Source organism: Camelus dromedarius, chromosome 4 (genome assembly GCF_036321535.1).
Source record: "Camelus dromedarius isolate mCamDro1 chromosome 4, mCamDro1.pat, whole genome shotgun sequence".
Lineage (NCBI taxonomy): Eukaryota > Metazoa > Chordata > Mammalia > Artiodactyla > Camelidae > Camelus > Camelus dromedarius.
The window spans coordinates 89,329,635-89,349,227 of NC_087439.1; positions in this window are offsets into that span (position 1 = coordinate 89,329,635).

Genomic DNA, 19,593 nt, shown 5'->3' on the forward strand with positions numbered 1-19,593 from the left:
CACACACATACACACACACACACACATATACACAATCCTTTTAAGGAAGAATGTGGGAGGAGAACACTTGCCTTTAAAACTTAGCTTTATAATTTAGAGAGCTTGGCTAAGGTAAGAGATAATAGAATATCCAATAAAAAAAATCACCAAAAATCACATGAAATCTTTTAACTGTCCTTTCTTCAGAATGTTCACAAATGAAATTGGTTATAAAACCTGTCCTTAATCAAACTTACACATTCAGTAAAGTTAAATGATGAGAACATGTGAGAATTTCAGATAACAAGTTCTAGAAAATTAAAATTCTAAGGTCTTCATATTACTATATGCCTGTCTTTTAAAAGAAAACACAGTGCACTTTTCCTGAAAGTGACAACCTCTTAGATATTCTTGCAAAAAACTTAAGGACCCAACTGAAAACCTTTAGCAATGGACAATCTAACTACTCTTGAAGGGCATTTTTACTTTATTTATCATTCAAAGAATGGTAACTCTATTCATGCTCTGTGCCCTGTTTTCTTAATAACCCAATTCTATGCCGTATCAGGCACATATTGTTCTTAAACCAGTTTGCTCATCCACAAAATCGTGACATCACAATAAAAAAAATTTATGAATGGAGAGACCAAACTCTCCTGAATAAGGGATTATTTAAAACAAGATGTATTCTTTGCCCCTCCCTCTTTGAGTCCGTTTGCTCACACACACAGGGACATACACATATCATGCTTATTTCTAACAGGATTTGAAGTGGTTTGAATTCAAAAAGTGCAAGAAAAATTAAAGCAAAAACTGCTAATACAAGAAGCATAAAAAGAATAGATAAAATTAATGAAAGTGTGGAAATGAAGGTGAGATAGGAGTTCATTAGTTAGAACAAAGAAAATTACTGCAAATGAGCGGAGAGATTCACATTAATCTTTCCTCACATCTAATCAAAGAGAGATGCTTAGATGTTCAAATGGGTGTGTGTGTGTGTGTGTGTGTGTGTGTGTGTGTGTGAAATTTCTGAAAGTATAATACTGGACTAGATAAGTCATAAAAAATCTTCATAAGACTTTTCCTAGGGGCACATGTATGTTGTCCAAGCCTAAGCTGTATTCACCAAGGGTTTGATGGTCCTTTCTTTCAAAACCCTTCCACTTGAGAGTGAAAGAAACACAGAGTGGAGAGGAACAGAAGTGGGAGCTGTGAAACTCATAATTCCATTTTAAAATGGGCTCAATGAAACACAAGGCTTAGTCCAGAGTTGCAGTCAGGATGCCCCAACTGGCAAGCTGCACTCTCCTATCAAAGGTGGAATAGGACCAGTAAAAGCCCATCTTTGGAATTAAACGTAAAAATTACTTAACCATAACAAATTATCACTATGATGGAATATACAGTGATTTTTCTTTTGCCCTTCTCATAATTTCTTAAATAATCTGATGATCGTGATATTCTGTCTATAGTCAGTCAACCATCAGAGCAAGTCTATATGTGTACTCACACAGACCCTCACTGACACCACACCCATATAAAATTTCTCATTCTCCAGGCTCCCTAGAAGGTCTTCAGTGGTTCTGCTGGAGGATGAGTTGCTACAGCAGTGAAGAAGGGAGGTGGTTTGAAAAAGGGAGGTAGTTTGACAAGAGACCAGGTTAAATTTATAGGTGAGGATGTCAAATCAAAATGAAAAGCTTTTCAAAGGTGACTGTTTAATTAGTACCCTCTAATTTTTTCATTGCTATGCTATGCTAGTACTCTCCCAGATCCCACATTTTTAATAATCTGAGCAAATTTTTAAGATGTCAGCAGTGACTGGTTGACTTTCTATGACTTATCTAGTCCAGTATTATACTTTCAGAAATTTCACACACACACACACACCCATTTGAACATCTAAGCATCTCTCTTTGATTAGATGTTAGGAAAGATTAGTGTGAATCTCTCCGCTCATTTGCAGTAATTTTCTTTGTTCTGACTAATGAACTCCTATCCCACCTCCATTTACACGCTTTCATTAATTTTACCTATTCTTTTTACTCTTCTCATGTTAGTCGTTTTTGCTTTAATTTTTCTAGCACTTTTTGAATTCAAGCCACTTCAAATCCTTTTAGAAATAGGCATAATATGTGTATGTTCCTGAGTGCCTGAGCAAACTGACTCAAAGAGGGAGGGACAAAGAATACATCTTACTTTAAATGATCCTTTATACAGATGAATTTAGTCTCTCCATTCATGAATTATTCTAATATTTAGTAACTTTCCATGACCTGAAAGTTCTTTTTTACACAGTCATAGTGTGAAAAAATTAAATTTTTGTAGACAGAATGATCTTTTAAGTGTACTGAGGACAGACTCATCAAAGTTAAAGGAGGAGCTAGAGAACATTTAAATATTGACCATATCTCCCTTCGAAAACAGATTCCTAGTTTCAAATATTTGCATAGGTAGTTAACTTAAAGTTAACACAACTTTCATAATGTGACTGGGGTTTTCAGTTGCAAACAATAGCAACTAATTCCATCCAAATGTGGCCCAGCATAAAGACTGTCCCCTAGGATCCATTTTTCCCTTCTTACTTTACCAATAGAAGCTTTCCCTCTTCCCAATTATATTAAGGCACAGAACATCCCCGCTAAAAACTCTGTTCCCTAACCTCTATTTTAGCCAAGAGTAGTCATGTGACTAAATTGTCAAAGATCAAATGCAAGAAAAAATTATCTCTGTAATTTCTATATCATTTCTTGAAACAAAAAAAATTACCTGCCCTCCACTACTCTCTTCCCCTTTCCTAAGAGCGGCATGTGGATATGGTGCTGATGATTCCACTTCTAGCACTAGGACTAGAACAACACCCTAGAGATGTGAACATCAAGATAGACTCTAATTCCCTGCAAGAGGCTGGGGAAACGAGTTGCCTGACCGTTCTGAGCTCCATTCATCTCAACAGTTACGCAGCAGCCCAATAGTCTATTTATGAGGTTCTTTGCCACAATAGCTTAGTTTGCATTACATAAAATATTTTAATTTAAACAGACACTGGATTTATTGGAATTACATTGGGTAGTTCACAAAATGATTAAAAATGTTCAAAACCAAGCTTGGAAAATAGTCAGTGACCAAGGGATAATGGACACAGCCAAAGTCCTACCACAGGCTGCTGACATCACTCCTCTCCTCGGAGTGCTTGTCTGCGGCAGCTGACCACAAACACTCCCTGAATATCCTGAGCTTTTAAATCTTCTGTGATTCAAAGTTTAGATGCTGGGCCGAGAAAAATGACAATGTTCTCCACAATCTACCTTTGCACATGGAATAACCCTACAAATCCTTTTCCTCATTCTTTTTTTTTTCCCTCTCTTAATTTTTTTTTTAAAATAACACCTTTATCGTGATATGATTCCTGTACAGTAAACTACACTTATTTCAGATGCACAATTTGATAAATTTTGATAGATGTATACACCAATGAACCACCACCACAATCAAGATAGCTAACATTTCCATCACTCCCCAGGAGGTGCAAATTTTCCAATTTATCCCTTCCCACCCCTTTTACCCCCTAATAACCATAAGTTTGTTCTCTGTCTGTGAGTCTGTTGCTGTTTTGTAGATTGAGGGGAAAAAATTCCTCATTCTTATGCTTAAAAAAAAGAAAGTCTCGTGGGGAGGGTATAGCTCAGTGGTAGAGTGTGTGCCTAGCATGCACAAGGTCCTGGGTTCAATTCTCAGGACTTCCATTAAAAAAATAAATAAATAAACCTAATTACCTCCCTCCTCCAAAAAAATTAAATTAAATTTTTTTTTAATTAAAAAGGGAGTATCCCACTGAAATTTAGCCAGTACTCATACTGCTGAAAACATACCTTAGTCCCAAGGACAGGATGATAAAGCTTTATGAGCCCCTGCATCTGCTCAAAGTCCAGCATCCTCTTCAACTTCTCAGGTGATGTTCTGTTTATAAGGCACTTCCATGACGATACCATGCACTATGAACAAAATAGGAGCATTATTCAAAAGTAACTCCAGTATTAACAGTAAGGGAGAAGGAGTCAAAATAAAAGGGAAATTAGTTAAGTGTATAAATATTTGACTCACTAAGGAAGGAACTATGAGTTGATGTTTCAGTCCTTATATCAGTAATTATCATAAGGCCACAGTCATTATCAAAATTTCCATCCTCCAATATTCCACATTCCCATTGCCTTGAAGCACATTTCTGGTGGTCGAGATGTTTACCTGGGACAAAGCTGAATGATTTATATAATCCCAAGAAAAGGCAGCCGTTCACACTGCTATCTCTGGAAGCTGCTCTTTTATCAGCACAGGGAAAAAACAAAAGCCAAATCAATAGCTATATGACAGATCCCCAGGGCTCTATTGATTTGTTCTAATAAGAAGATCACATATGGAGCAGCAGCTTTAATTGGTGTCATCCTCTGATTAAACTTACAGTTACTAACGGGCTCTGCAAGACAAATCCATCTTCCCCTCTGGTCAAGTTGGAAAGTTGAATGGTTGCAATTACCACCCATGCAGCTTTCAAGTCTTACATTATGGAGCTTCCTCAGTTACTATCTCATAAGACTTTTTCCCACTGAAAATGTTTATTTTTCTTCTATCTTTGACCTAATTTTAAACTTGCATAAAAGTTGCAAGAATAGCACAAAAATCTTCTGGGGCTCTTCACTCAGAGTCATTTGATCCTTTCTCCTCCTTCATTTCTGCCTCTATCTCCTCCTTTCTTCCTCTTTCTTCTTCTCATTATTTTTATTATTGTCTTTCATTCTTATTTTTTCTTCACTATTTAAGGGCAAATTGTACACACGATGCCCATTTACCCCTAAATACGATGGCATACATTTTCTTAAAGCATAGAATTCTCTTAATTTTCAAAATAAAGAAATCAAATCAAGAAATTAACATGGATGGTAATTATCTAATTGCACAGACAATTCTACAATAATGTCTTTCACAGTAAAATCAACAGCAACAAAACAGTGGAACAAATCGGTTAGTTCATAGACTGTCCCTGTCTGTGGTGGTTTGGTAGTTCTTTGTGATTAAATTCAAGTTATGCCTGACTGGCAGGAATGCAGTAGAAATGAGGCTGTCTTCTTAGTGCCTAATATTGGGAAGCACATGTTGTTGATTAATCCAATTACTGGTAATGTTAATTTTGACCCTTTGGTCATAACATGTGATCCATCCTAGAGAATGTCCCATGTGTGCTTGGAAAGAATTATGTTCTGCTGCTGTTGGATGGAATGTTCTGTAAATGTCTCCTAAGTTCACCTGGTCTGACGTTTAGTTTAAGTGATATCTATTGGTTTGGTTAAGGTTGGTTTCTACTGTAAAGAAGAGCCTCCTCTTCTCCATCATTTATTTATTTATTACTTTTTTTTTGTATTTAAGACTCTTCATGATTTGTACTCACAGTGACCTTTATATTTATATCTTGTTAATGCCCTGATCTGTATCTCCTTTTTTAATCTTCACTCTTTTCTTTGTCATTTTAATGGTATCCTAAACTCTCACCTATGGCTTACAAAACAATTGATGACTTCACTCAAATTTTCTCTTTCCCTTAGCCTTGTCATCCCCAATTTTAATTGGCTGAATTATATTTTGTTTTCTATTTTGTATTTCAGAACATGTTTGTAACATATAGCATATATTACATAATGTAGTGTTATTCTCCCCTTGTTTTCATCTTATTCTAGTCTTATTTCAACAATTGACTTAAGGTCTACAACTTTTCTGAAGTTTTCAAAATCAGCACCTTTTTTTTTTTTAATTTGTGTGGTATCAGTTGCAATGTCTCTTCTTTTATTTCTAATTTCATTTATTTGAATCCTCTTTTTTTCTTTGTAAATCTAGCTAAAAGTTTTTCTATTTCATTTATCTTTTTACACACACAAAAAATAGCTCTTGTGTCATTGATCTTTTCTATTACTTTTTTAGTCTCTATTTCACTTATTTCTGCTCTAATCTTTGTTGTGTTCTTTTCTCTATTAACTTTGGCCTTTATTTGTTCTTTTTCTAGTTCCTTGAGGTGTAAAATTAGGTTCTTTTTTTTTGAGCTCTTTCTTTTGTCTTAATGTAGGCATTGACTGCTAATGAAATCTCCATTGTTTTTACTGCATCCTATAAGCTTTCATATGTTGTCTTTCCATTTTTATTTGGCTCAAGATTACTTTTTACTTCTTTTTTTAATTTCTTTTTTGATCCATTCATTATTCAGTAGTTTGTTGTTTAATGTCCATATATTTCTTAACTTTCTAGTTTTAACCTTGTAATTGATACCTAGTTTCATACCATTGTGATTAAAAAAGATGCTTGATATGATTTTGATCTTAAATTTACTTAAACTTGTTTTGTAGCCTAACATATAATCTGTCCTGGAGAATGTTCCACATGCACTTGGAAAGAATGTATATTTTGTTGCTTTTAGATAGAATGTTCTGTAAATTTCTGTTAAATTCACCTAATCTAATGTGTAGTTTAAGTCCAATGTTTCCTTATTGATTTTCTGTCTGGATTATTTATCCATTGTTGAAAGTAGATATTGAAGTTTCCTACTATTAATGTATCGTTGTCTATTTCTCCCTTCAGGTCTGTTAATATTTGCTTTATACATTTAGGTGCTCTTATGTTGGGTTCAAAAATATTTACATGTTATATCTCCTTATTGGATTAACCCCTTTAACATTTTATGATCACCTTCTTTGTCTTTTATTACAGTAACGTAAGTCTAACTACTCCTTCTTTCTTTTGGCTTCCATTTGCATGAGATATCTTTTTCTATCCCTTCATTTTCAGTCTGTGTGGTTTTTTTTCTTTCATTTCTTATTTCAAGTGTATTAAAGTGTATTTATTTATTTAAATACTTATCTGCTAATTCTAAAATCTGGATCATCTCAAATTTGGTCTCTATTGATTGTTTGTCCTCTTGAAAATGGATTCTATTTTCCTAGTTCTTCATATGTCAGGTAATTACAAATTGTATCCTGGATATACTGCTCTAACCATCCGTGGTTCATAAATCATGCAGAGATAGGAACAGACATAAATCAAGTATTTCCTCTCTGGCTCTCTCTCATTTGGAAATATCTCTCCCTCAGATTGTCCCAGTCTACATCTTCTGGATTCTCTAGCCAAAAAGACTAGTTTTTCCACCAATGCCCCCAGCAGCTGCACCTGCCTGACTGAAAGAGAAAACATAGACAGCTTACACCATAAAACTCTTGCTTTCAAGCTTGGATTCCATAGAATCTGTCTGCTTCTGTTCCCTCTCCAGTAACTAACTTTTGTATTTCTTCAGTTTCTAGTTATCATCTGCAGAGGAAACTGTCTGATTGGAACTTCCTTAATCATTACTGAAAATGAAAATAACAAATTGTACATTTTTGCTTTTGCTTTTGTTTTTTATTTTTTTCTTTATTGAAGTATAGTCAGTTTATAATGTTTTGCCAATTTCTGGTGTACAGCATGATGTTTTAGTCATATATATACACACATATATTTATTTTCATGTTCTTTTCCATTATAGGCTACTTCAAGATATTGAATATAGGTCCCTGTTCTAGATAGAAGAAACTTGTTTACTATTTTGTATATAGCAGTTAGTATCAGGAAATCTCAGACTCCCAATTTATCCCTTCCCATCCCCTTTCCCCACTGGTAACCACAGCTTATTTTCTATGTCTGTGAGTCTGTTTCTGTTTTGTAGATAACTTCATTTGTGTCCTTTTTTTTTTTTTTTACATTCTATATATGAGTGATATCACATGGTAATTTTCTTTCTCTTTCTGGCTTACTTCACTTTAGTATGATAATCTCCAGGTCTATCCATGTTGCTGCAAATGACATTATTTTATTTTTTATGGCTGAATAGTATTCCACCGTATAAATATACCACCAATTCTTTACGCAGTCATCTGTTGATGGATATTTAGGACGTTTAGGATGGCTATTGTAAATAGTGCTGCTATGAATATTGGAGTTCATATATCTTTTCAAATTAGAGTTCCCTCTGGATATATGCCCAGGAGTGAGATTGCTGGGTCATATGGTAAGTCTATTTTTAGTTTTTTGAGGAATATCCATACTGTATTTCATAATGGCTGCACCAGACTACATTCCCACTAACAGTATAAGAGGGTTCTTTTTCTCCATACCCTCTCTAGCATTTATTGTTCATTGACTTTTGAATGATGGAATTCTGACTGGTGTAAGGTGATATACCTCACTGTAGTTTTGATTTTCATTTCTCTGATAATTAGCAATATTGAGAATTTTTCCATGTGCCTATTGGCCATTTGTATGTCTGCACTGGAGAATTGTTTGTTTAAGTCTTCTGCCCATTTTTGGATTGGATTTGGTTGTTTGTTTTTTGTTTTTTGTTTTTAAGTTGTACGAGCTGTTTATATATTCTGGAAATAAAGCCCTTGTCAGTCTCCTCATTTGCAAATATTTTCTTCCATTCTGTAGGTTGTCTTTTTATTTTGTTTATGGTTTCCTTTGCTATGTAAAATCTTATAAGTTTAATTAGGTCCTGTTTGTGTATTTTTGCTTTCATTTCTGTTGCCTGGGTAGACTACCTTAGGAGAACATTGCTAAGATTTATGTCAAAAAATCTTTTGCCTATGTTTTCTTCTAGGAGGTTTATGGTGTCTTATTTTATGTTTAAGTCTTTAAGCTATTTTGAGTTTATTTTTGTGTATGGTGTCAGGGAGTGTTCTAACTTCACTGATTTACATGCTGCTATATAGTTTTCCTAACATCTCTTGCCGAAGAGACTGTCTTTTCTCCATTGTATATTCTTGCCTCCTTTGTCAAAGATTGACAATAGGTCTGTGGGTTTATTTCTGGGCTCTCTATTCTGTTTCATTGATCCATATGTCTGTTTTTGTGCCAATACCATGCCGTTTTGACTACTGTAGCTCTGTAGTATCATCTGAAGTCTGAGAAGGTTATTCCTCCAGCTTCATTCTTTTTTTTCAGTATTGCTTTGGCAGTTTTGGTTCTTTTGTGATCCCGTATAAATTTTGGGATTATTTGTTCTCGTTCTGTGAAAAATCTCCTAGGTAGTTTGATAGGGATTGCATTAAATCTGTAGATTGCTTTGCATAGTATGGCCATTTTAACAACATTGATTCTTCCAACCCAAGAGCATGGGATATCTTTCCATTTCTTTAAATCATCTTTAATTTCCTTACTCAATGTTTTGTAGTTCTCCATCTATAAGACTTTCACCCCCTTGTCCGGATTTCTTTTTAAGTATTTTACTTTTTGGATGTGATTTTAAAAAGGATTGTATTTTTACTTTCCTTTTCTGATATTTCAGTGTTAGTGTAAATAAATGTAATTGATTTCCATATGTTAATCTTGTATCCTGCTACTTTTCCAAATTCTTTTATCAGTTCTAGTAGCTTTCATGTAGAGCCATTAAGGTTTTCTATATATGCTATCAGGTCATCCATGTATAGTGACAGTTTTACCTCTTCTCATCCAATTTGGATCCCTTTTATTTCTTTTTCTTGTCTGATTGCTATGGCTAGGAAGTCCAATACTATGTGGAATAGAAGTGGTGAGAATAGGCATCATTGTCTTGTTCTAGATTTTAGTGGGAAGCCTTTCAACTTTTCACCACTCAGTATTATGCTGGCTGTGGGTTTGCCATAAATAGCTTTTCTAATGTTGAGATATGTTCCCTCTATACCCACTTTGGTGAGAGTTTTTATCATAAATGGCTGTTGAATTTTATCAAATGATTTTTCTGCTTCTATTGAGATAATCATGTGATTTTTTTCCTTTCTTTTATTGATGTGGTGTATATACTTTTAAATGCTACTTCTGTTCCATTATTGTTGCTGTTTCAAAATCTTCTTCAGAAGTCCAGTTTTATATATATATCTTATTTTTTGCTTGCCTTTCATTTCAACCACTTTATTTCTGACATTTTTGACCATTTTCTTCATCCAATTTTTATTATCTTCTCTGTTTTTCTTGTATTAAATGTCCCTTATACCATTTTAAATTTCATTTATTCTTCCTTAGGAAACTTGAAATTTAGTTTTTATTTCAGGTATATTTTGTCTTTATTAAATTTCTTTTTAAAGTTCAATAAACTCTGTTCATTAGCTGAAATATGTGGATTTTAATTTTCTAGATTTTTTTTAAAGTACTTATAGATAAGTAGATAGATAGACTGTGTCTTTCTATATTCTGTGGACAGGGCTGGTGGTTGGGTTCTTTATGAGAGTCCAGGTTCAAAAGCATATTTTCAGTCCCTGTAGCAAAGAATAGTTTCTTTACTGATTTGGGGGAGAAGGGTATAGATGAGAGTGAAGTTATGAGGAGTTTTGCGCATTTTTCTGATTTTACTTTTTAATCTTGAAATATACTGAATTTTCTCATGTTGCTTTTTTCCCCTTTTCTTCTCAGTTTCAAAAAGGCACCCCTCCATTCCCTCTAAACCTCTTTTTCCCTTGAAACATAACTTTCCCAAGACTGACTCTAAATCCAAATGCACTTTCAACTTATTCCCTATGGACTGTGCTCTGAAACAGCATGCGATTTCAATATTTTTGTATCTGTGTGAACTTTGTTTTTGGTATTGTTTTTCAATCAATTTCAGGCTTTTCACAAATTCCCCTACACTTTCTTTAATGCAGTTTTTCCAGAACTGTTTTTGTGTTACACAATCAGTGTGGTAGGAAAAGTAGGAGACAGCTTGATAGAATTTGATGTTTATTTTTCTAACTGTAAGTTATTTGAAGTTTAGATGTTCTCTGTTTTCTAGTTATGTTGTGGGTTTGGGTTTTATTCAGTTGTTTGTTTGTTTCTTTCAGAAGCTAGGAGTGGTGGTTCTATGTGTCCACCACTGCTCTCACTACTCAGAATTTTATACCTACCATGTTGGTAAGGACTGAGAGTCTTTGTTACAAATGTATAATACTTACTCTATGGATCGGCAAATGTGTGAGAATTCTCATTGTTGCTGAATATTTGTTTATCTATTTGTATATTTAACAATTAGAAAAATAACTTTAGGATGAGCTCAAAGGTGGACCTAATGTGAGACAGACTTAGGTCAGATTTCCATTTACCACTCAACCCTTCAAATTCTGAATAAGACTGAAGTTTCTTTCTGGATCTCTCTGAGGCAGTTGTAAAGAACCCCAAACCACTAAGTGCAATCTTGTTAAATGACTGCAATTCCCTTTAAAGATGACCAAGTAAAGATCCACACTACACACATGTGACACTATTGTGAGGTCTTTCTTTATGGGTCCCTAGGCATCCACTTTACTAGGGCTTTGGATCTGGAAACTGACTCATATGTAGGACTTTGATAAGGAGTTGTGATTTTGAAGGAAATTTCAAATTCTTTCTTCATAATACGTTCAGGTTATCCAAATCAAATAGCTGCCTGGTGAGCAAGCTTTAATTTCAGTCCCTGGGATTCCGTGACCAGACAGTCATAATCAAAGTTCACGTTCTGAGTCAGAACATTTAGTTCACCCGCTGATCATAATGTATGAGTGCTTTTTCCACCGTGCTTCAAGTCATCAGGTGCTATTTATTGGTGTCACACATTCTACATACCTTCATAGCACTGAAATCACAGAGCACACTTGAACTGCATTGTCTTTCAACTTTATCATCAGCTTACAGAGAATACCATTAAACTATTTTTCAGAACTGCTTCCAAATGACTTACACTTTCTTTACAAATGACTTTTTTAAGGATTTAGGAAGTTTTCTTTACCTTCCCTTGGGCTATAGATAGAATGTAAGTGGTGAATGGATTATACACAATAAATCCACCCCAGTATGTCTCCCTCTTCGTTAAACAGAAGATATATGACATCTCAAACTACATTTAAAACCACTTCCACTGCTCTAGCATATTGAATCCAGAATCTTTTCTGTTCTCCAGATTTTTAAAGTAAATTAGTCTGAAATGCATTTACATTCTTCCCTATTTGTTCTAGTATTCCTGAAATCCATTCCCACACATACTGCTCAGATTATTTTGCTGATACAAATTAACAAAGAACAATACAATTTTTTTGTATGTGTTAGAATTCCTCAGACCCTTTAGGCATGCTGCAGTCTGACTCTACTTAAAGGTTTGGACACAACCAGAGGTGAGAGGGAAGAGAATGGGGAAAATTGAAGTCCTCTACCAAACAGGCAAGGGAGACATTTTTAAGCCAACCTGGAACAGTCACTTTAGACAATGAAAATGATTTTATTTTAGGTGACAGGGCAGCCTTGTGAGGCTTGGGGAACTCCAATTCTTCCAAATGCTGCCATTCCAATTCCCAGAAGCCCATTCTTTCTCAATCCATGCCTTAAGAGATCTAGAAACATTGTATATTGAACCAATGTTGTAATTTGACAAAACGCAAAATCCTCTCTGCATTTGCTTTTAGCTTAAGACCTCAGGACTGGAGGTATAAAATATATAAAACAGTCATAGAAAGCTCTGGGTTTTGAGTTTGTGCCCTAAGACAAGAACAGAATCATTTGAGTTATGGTTCTTTTTAACAGAATCCAGTGCTGTTAATGTGAACACCCCACCCTGCATTCTCTGGATAAGGCATGTCTTTTATAATACTCTATAGCAGTGGTCACTTAGCGCCTTCAATGGATACTCAATTCCAGTTCACAACAGGCAATAATTTAATAAATCATGTTGTGACTGTGTACCATAGTCTGCCAGATGCTAATCCTTTAATATATTGGAAGATAATAGATTGCCACAGCTTTCAGCTCTGTGCAGGCCAGATAATAATCTGAGATTCCCCCAAAGTCTATAAATAATCCCTTTACTTTGCTTATATTTGTATATGTATATATATACATATATGCGTGTGTGTGTATACATATTCTTTGCTACAAAAAATAGAAAAAAGCACTAATAACAGCAAAAAAGACTTGTTGAAAGAATACTGAGGAACTCCTATGTGCTCAATTGCTTTAATGCCCTCAATTCTTTACCCTTCCGCACATACTCAGCCTTAGCTTCTGCAATAGCCACTCTCTGTCTTGGTAGTTTCTTCCACAGTGAGGCAATGTATATTCTCCCACCCTACAGATGTTGCGCTTAACCATGTGACTTGCTTTGGATATACTCACAGTGAGCTTGCTCAGTTGGGCCTGCTCATCTGCGTTCTTGCCTCTCACAATCAGAAGGACATGCAACCAGTAGCTGCTGGTCAAGGGGAGATGAGGAAAATGTCCAGCAGACCTGCACTTAACCACAGCTTGGAGTCAAGCCCCATTAAGTCCAGCCTAGAAGGGCCAACCTCCTATCAACCTCCATCTATGGGAGTTTGAGACAAATATTTATGTTAAATGCCACTGAGCTTTTGGGGCTGCAGAATTGTCATGAAGAATTATTATGGATATAGCTGATGGATATATCATAAACGAGTCAAAATGATTAGAGAACCAAGCTTGGGAATATAGACAGGAGCCAAAGGAAGCTAGGAATGGCCATGACTCCACCACAAAAATAGTCTCTTTAGGATGCTACGGTAGGTGCCAATACCCCTGGAGACTGTCTACTGCCTCACTCTGTTCCACATTCCCAGGCACACACGGGGAATCCACTATACCTTCATTCACACCACACCTCCAGAGAGCAATCTCCGGTGACCTCTGTTCTCATCACCACTCTTCCATACTCAAAACCCAATCTGGAGCATTTCATCAGCCAGCCAAGGTCACATGTCTCTACTCTAACACCAAGGTGTTGGGATAAGGAACATCTGCCTCCACATAGCTTGTACCAATCTTACAATTTCTGCCAAATATGAGGTATTTAAATTCTAGGTAGCCAAAAAAAAAAAAGACAAGTGTTCATTACATGCCTTTTTGCCTGAGTGAGAATGGAAACACAATGGAACACACAGTCCTTTTCTCAAGCCAGATCATATTTAAATACAACAGCACCAATAATAGCTAAGATGTACTAACTTGGTGCCAAACACTGTGCTAAAAGCATCATCCACACTTTTGTTATGGATAATATATTCCGTCTACAGAAATGAGGAAAATGAGGTTTAAGAAATTTAATAACTTGCTCAAATTCACACAGCTCATAAATACGGTAAAGCCAAGAGGTCAGATTACAGAACCCCGACTCTTAAACTCTGTGGTGCACTATTTCTCAAGTATTAAATAATGATTTCCAGGAAATAATGCTCTCTCTATTTAGAGTCTGTAAGCATCACCACTATCCTACCCTAGGTCTTAATTCCACAACTAATTATTAGTTTTTAATTGTATCCATGCAATATTTTAAGCCAAGTTTCTTTTTTTTTTTTTTCTGCTTGCAGTGGAAATGGGAAGTAACTGGTCTTTCCCAAGTATCTGAAAACCTATTATTAAGTTTTCTAACTGCTTCTCTTATCCAGATTCTCACAACTTAGCCCTGTCTTTAAGTGGAGTATGCTATTTTTGTCTTTATTTTATTTGCTGTAATTAATTTTGAGGGGTTAGGTCCACAAGGTTTTCCTAGAGGGAGAAATAACTTTCCATTTTCCCTAACCTCTGACTATCCAAGGAAGTTTCTTAAGGTTGGTACTGTGAGTGTGTGTGTGTGTGTGTGTGTGTCTGTAGCATGCCTTATTGTTACTATTGCTTTTGTTGTCAGTAGAATTTCTGAGAGGCCTGACCATTAGTTAAAATGTTTTTTCTACTGATGCATGAACAAACTACCAAAAAAAAAAAAAGGTACAGCCTAGCGGACCAGATCCTTGTGGTTGAAATGTTTGGCCATTAAATAACCTGTGTCATTGGCAATGCACTCAGATTATCTGATCATTTATTTCATTGTTTCCATAATAGGATGAAAAGAAGTAATACTGCTTACAGCTCAGAGCCTAACACGAGGGGGATACTCAATGGTAGCAACTCTCACCAGAATTGCTGTTGTTTTGATACTACTGTTGTTTTTATCATAATGGTGACAGTGGTGGAAAAAGCTGTGGATCTTTCAGACATACTCATTGGAGTCCATAACTTAGAATTTCTTTTCCTGGACAACCAGCAATAATAACATTGATGATAAAAAAAAAATAATAATAATGACTTTTTTCAAGAAATTAAGATCCTATTGAAAAATAACAGTAATATTGATTCCTGAATTTTTAAATTCATTGTCTTATGATATTCTCAAGGACACTTTAGAAATTAGATAGATGTTAATGTGGGCGTTGTATGGTTATCCATCCATAGTTCTTCTGTTACCACCAAATACCTAAGTTGGTTATAACCACTAGTAACCCGACTGGGATCTCCTGATGGGAAGGTCCAGGATGAAAACATTTCTTAGCATGCTCTCTCTACTTGCTTCACCTTGCTTGTATTTTCTGCTCTTACATTGGGATCTCTATTTTGAAGAACTCCGTGTAATATTACCACTAAAATATGGCCCCAAAGAGGTGGAAATGGGCTAGAACATTTGAGGGGAAACCAGCAAGGAAACACCTCCATGTGTTGACCAGAACCATTATCGCGTGTAGTATTTTCATTTTATTCAGCATAAAAACGTTTTCAGGACCTGAAGTCAATGTGTTTCCAACAACTTCATAAATTATCTTTCTAACAACCCATCATATTAAATAATGGAATTATTGAGTAAATAAGGGTCCAGATGACTCAAAGTGTTTTATAGTTGGGAGGATACCATGTCATATTGTGGCAGGACAGAAAGTCAACTTTATGTAAGTTTGGGATTTTTTCCTCTTTAAGATATTACCTTACACTTTGACTGCCAAGTCACAAAAAGCCAGGGAATTAGTGATGTCAGTTTGAAGAACTGGGAAATGATTTTCTCTTGAATTTCATGACCACCTCATCAGCTGCATAAGCAGGAAGTGAAGTAATTTATATTCATGGAGACTGACAGAATTCCATGTCATAGGCAAGGAGAAAAATTACCATGGCCTGGTTATACTAATAAAGGTTACTAGCTACCTTGAGCCCTTTTAGAAGTAAGTAGGATATAGATCTTTAATATTTTAAGAAGCAAAATGTTTTAAGTACCACAGCTAAGTAATAAATTACTAAATTATATTAAGGTCTGGATGTGATTGGGAGGGGGACAAAAATATAATTTTATCATTGAATCATAAATAAGCTAATTAGCTGAAGAACTCCTAAAAGCTTCTAGGTGGTTCATGCTTAGGATAAAAAATAACCCAAAAGAGAGAATTATAAATAAAAAAGACTTTTTCCTGGATAGCATCTTTACTTTGACTATGTGTTATTGTATAACTTCTATTTTTATTTCTTATATAAAATGACATACTGTAGAAAAGATGCTCTCAGATCCCATTTGTTTGTTTTCTTCCACAATATAAGTATCACAGTTGAATTTGCGCACCAAACAAAATAAAATTATTTTCCTCCTCCACACATTCCATTAGGCATCTGGAAAACATCTGAGGTCACACGTCATGCTCCTTAGATGAAAGAATTGATATGAATGAGAAATGATTGTGTTCCTCCAAGGAATGAAAAGATTGGAAAATGAGTTTTTATCTTCTTTCCTAGATGTATTTTCCAGTCCTTATTGAAGGCTGACAAAATGGGCTCAGGCCTCAACAGCAGAACCCACACATTAATGAGCTGGGCTTGTGCTTCTGCGTCAGCCAAGTAATCACACTTTACCAGGTTCTCCACAAGACTGTTATCAGTGCTCACCTTACTCACAGCATCTTACTCCCAATTCTTCTGTACAGCCTTGCTGGGATTCAATTTTGGTACTTCCATCACCACCTGGAATTACAGGCCCAGCTGTCAATGACCTAACAGGCCATTCATTCTTCTGTGATGAGATGTCAGTCAAGTTTTCCGTTGCCCACGGAGCAAGAGGGGACTGGAGTAGGACTGTCCAAGCCTGCTCATTGTGAGACTCATGCACACTCACTATTGGAGGGTTCTCAACTCCCAACGGACTAAGAATAAAATTACATCAATTTGGATGGCAAAAATTGTCCCTTTATTTTTTTGTTAACTTCTGTTTAAAATTTAGCAATTCCTTCAATTTTATTTTTAACCTTAAAATATTGCTCTAGAAGTTTTGGAAAATGAAATGATGTCTTCTACTCCACTTTCTTTTCATTCTTTCTTGCATTCTCTCTTTTTTTTCTCCTCATTTTTTTAATCGTGTAATTTCAGCCAAACTTAGGAGACCCAGCCAGCTATGAATTCAGATCTTTTTTGCATTCTCTAAGACAACTGAAATTCCAAAGCATCAGAGTCATGTTCATTTAAAAAAAAAAAAAAAAAAAACAACTTTCAGAGTAAATGCTCTTATTGCTTAATTCAAATAAGAACATTATACTGTGGAGTGGTCTTTGACTAAACTCTACCCAAATATTGACCAACACATAATTATAAATAAGATATACTGGAATGTATTGTAGACATTTACATCATCAATATGATAACACATGGCTGAACTCTTTGGTAGAAAAGGACTACTGAGCATGGAATTATTATAGTTGGCCAGCTGCAGTGTACAAGAATCTGCAGGAAAAAATGGTGATTATGCGTTGTGGAGGGACATATTTTAAAGACACTGCATAATGTACTAATGTGCTAATATTATTCTGAGAAGAGGTCAGTGGTATTCTCCAAGTTCCCCAAAAGAGTCCATGAAACAAAAAAGATTAAGAATTTCTGCCCTGAATCACAGATAGTGGTTTGTCCTGTGCTTCTCTTTGGAGAGCTAATGGAAGGTTCTGGCAAGGCCAAGGACATACCTGGAGCAGGGCCAGCATTATGGGCATGTGACCAGTGCAATCACACAGGACCCCAAGCTCACGCTCTGCAGTCACCATCTTGAAACTGTTAATAGTTTTGTTTTTGAATTTTGTTTTTGTGAATGATGTTCACTGGGAGAATGAAACATGCACCAAGGACGTGGAGGCTTGGCTCGAGCTGAGTCCATGTTACACCATGCCTTTGTCTTTCTGCCTGCCTGAGCCAGGTTTTTGTCTACATATTTCCCTAACCCTGCCCTGCTTTTTGAACAAAAGGTACCCTATTTGTAAATAAATATTTTATTGTAGAATAGTTTTATATTTGCAGAAAAATTGTAAAGATGTAACAGAAAGATCTCAGATACCTAATATCTAGTTAATGAGTTGGGATTTGAACCCAAATGTATGGGGTCCCAAGACTCACTGTCATACAAATTGATGGACCACCATTTTCTTCCTGGCCAAGGGTATTGGGAGGGTATGTTGCAGGCCATCTAGTTGTCAGTGAGGTTCCTATAACTCAGCTTCCTCCTCCACCTACGTCACCTAATACCGCTCTGTCTTATTTCACTCCTGCCTTTGTAGGTTTTGTTTTGTGTTGTTTTCCATAGTTACCTTCATGGTAGCACAGGATTCCAATATGTGAAGTGGCCAGGTCCTTAAAAATGTGATTAGCAGACCTTGGATCTAAAAGTGAGGGTTGAATTCTTTAATCCTACTTTCTGGAAATTCAAAAATCTCCAGTATCTGTCAGAGAAGGAATGTGGCATGTCACTTTAAAGCAGGGATAGAGGCTGTTCTAGCTTTGGGTGAAACCCTGTTAGAGAAATGATCCAGCAGGTTCTTACCAACATCTAACCCTTCCAATCAAACTGGCTTTCTCCGGCAGGGAATGCTCACTTTTCAGCTCTCCTAAGTGTTCTAACAATCATGTATTTATCACCTATAGCAATAGAGTTGGTCAGTTGTGACTAGTTGACATCTGTTCCAATTAAGAAATTAAACCCAGACTCACCATAGTCAGCTTGAACTCCCACCACGGATCAGGAGGAAGAAGCATGAACAAGGCTCTCCACAGAAGCCTGCCAGCCCCGCCTGGCCTGTCCCCTCAGGCCCGCAGCACACCCCCTCCCACCGCGTGTCACTGCCACATGAAGGGAACAGTGATTAAACAAGACGACTGAAGCTCAGTTTGGCTCTCATTCTGCATCTGGTAGAGAAGAACAGACATTAATCACGTTCTAGTTCTCAGTTGGTTGGAGAAGAGGTAAAAAGCAACCCCAAGTGTAGCAGTGGAAAGTGTTCTGCTATGTTAACCATCCACTTTTCACCTGTTTCCATGGCTGGGTAAGGCTGACCTCTTTCACAGTTAGAAAAATAGCCAAGAGAGCTCAAGATGTGAATTTGAGCATTTCTTCTTGGGGGTTTGCTTTGAAGTTTTTCTAGCATTTCATTATCCCCCAGGGTTCTGAAATATCTTATGTTTCTTGAAGCTGCACTGAATCTGGAATCCATTACATATTCTTTTTTTTTTTTTTTTTTTTTTTTTGGTTTGGTGGAAAATCATTTAATAACAGGTAGGATTCAAAATTAAAACCATGTTTGCTAAGTCTAAAACACCAGAGAAAAGCAAAAGTGTATAATTGAGTAAAGCTACGTCGATTAAATACCCTTCTCAAAATCATCCAATTTTTCTTTTCCCTTTTAAATGTTTCCAAATCATTTCTATTCCATCCTTGATACATATCTTGCTGGGAGAGACATGGCTGAGGTCAAATAAATGATGTTATTTCTGGGAAAGAAAAGGAGACATACA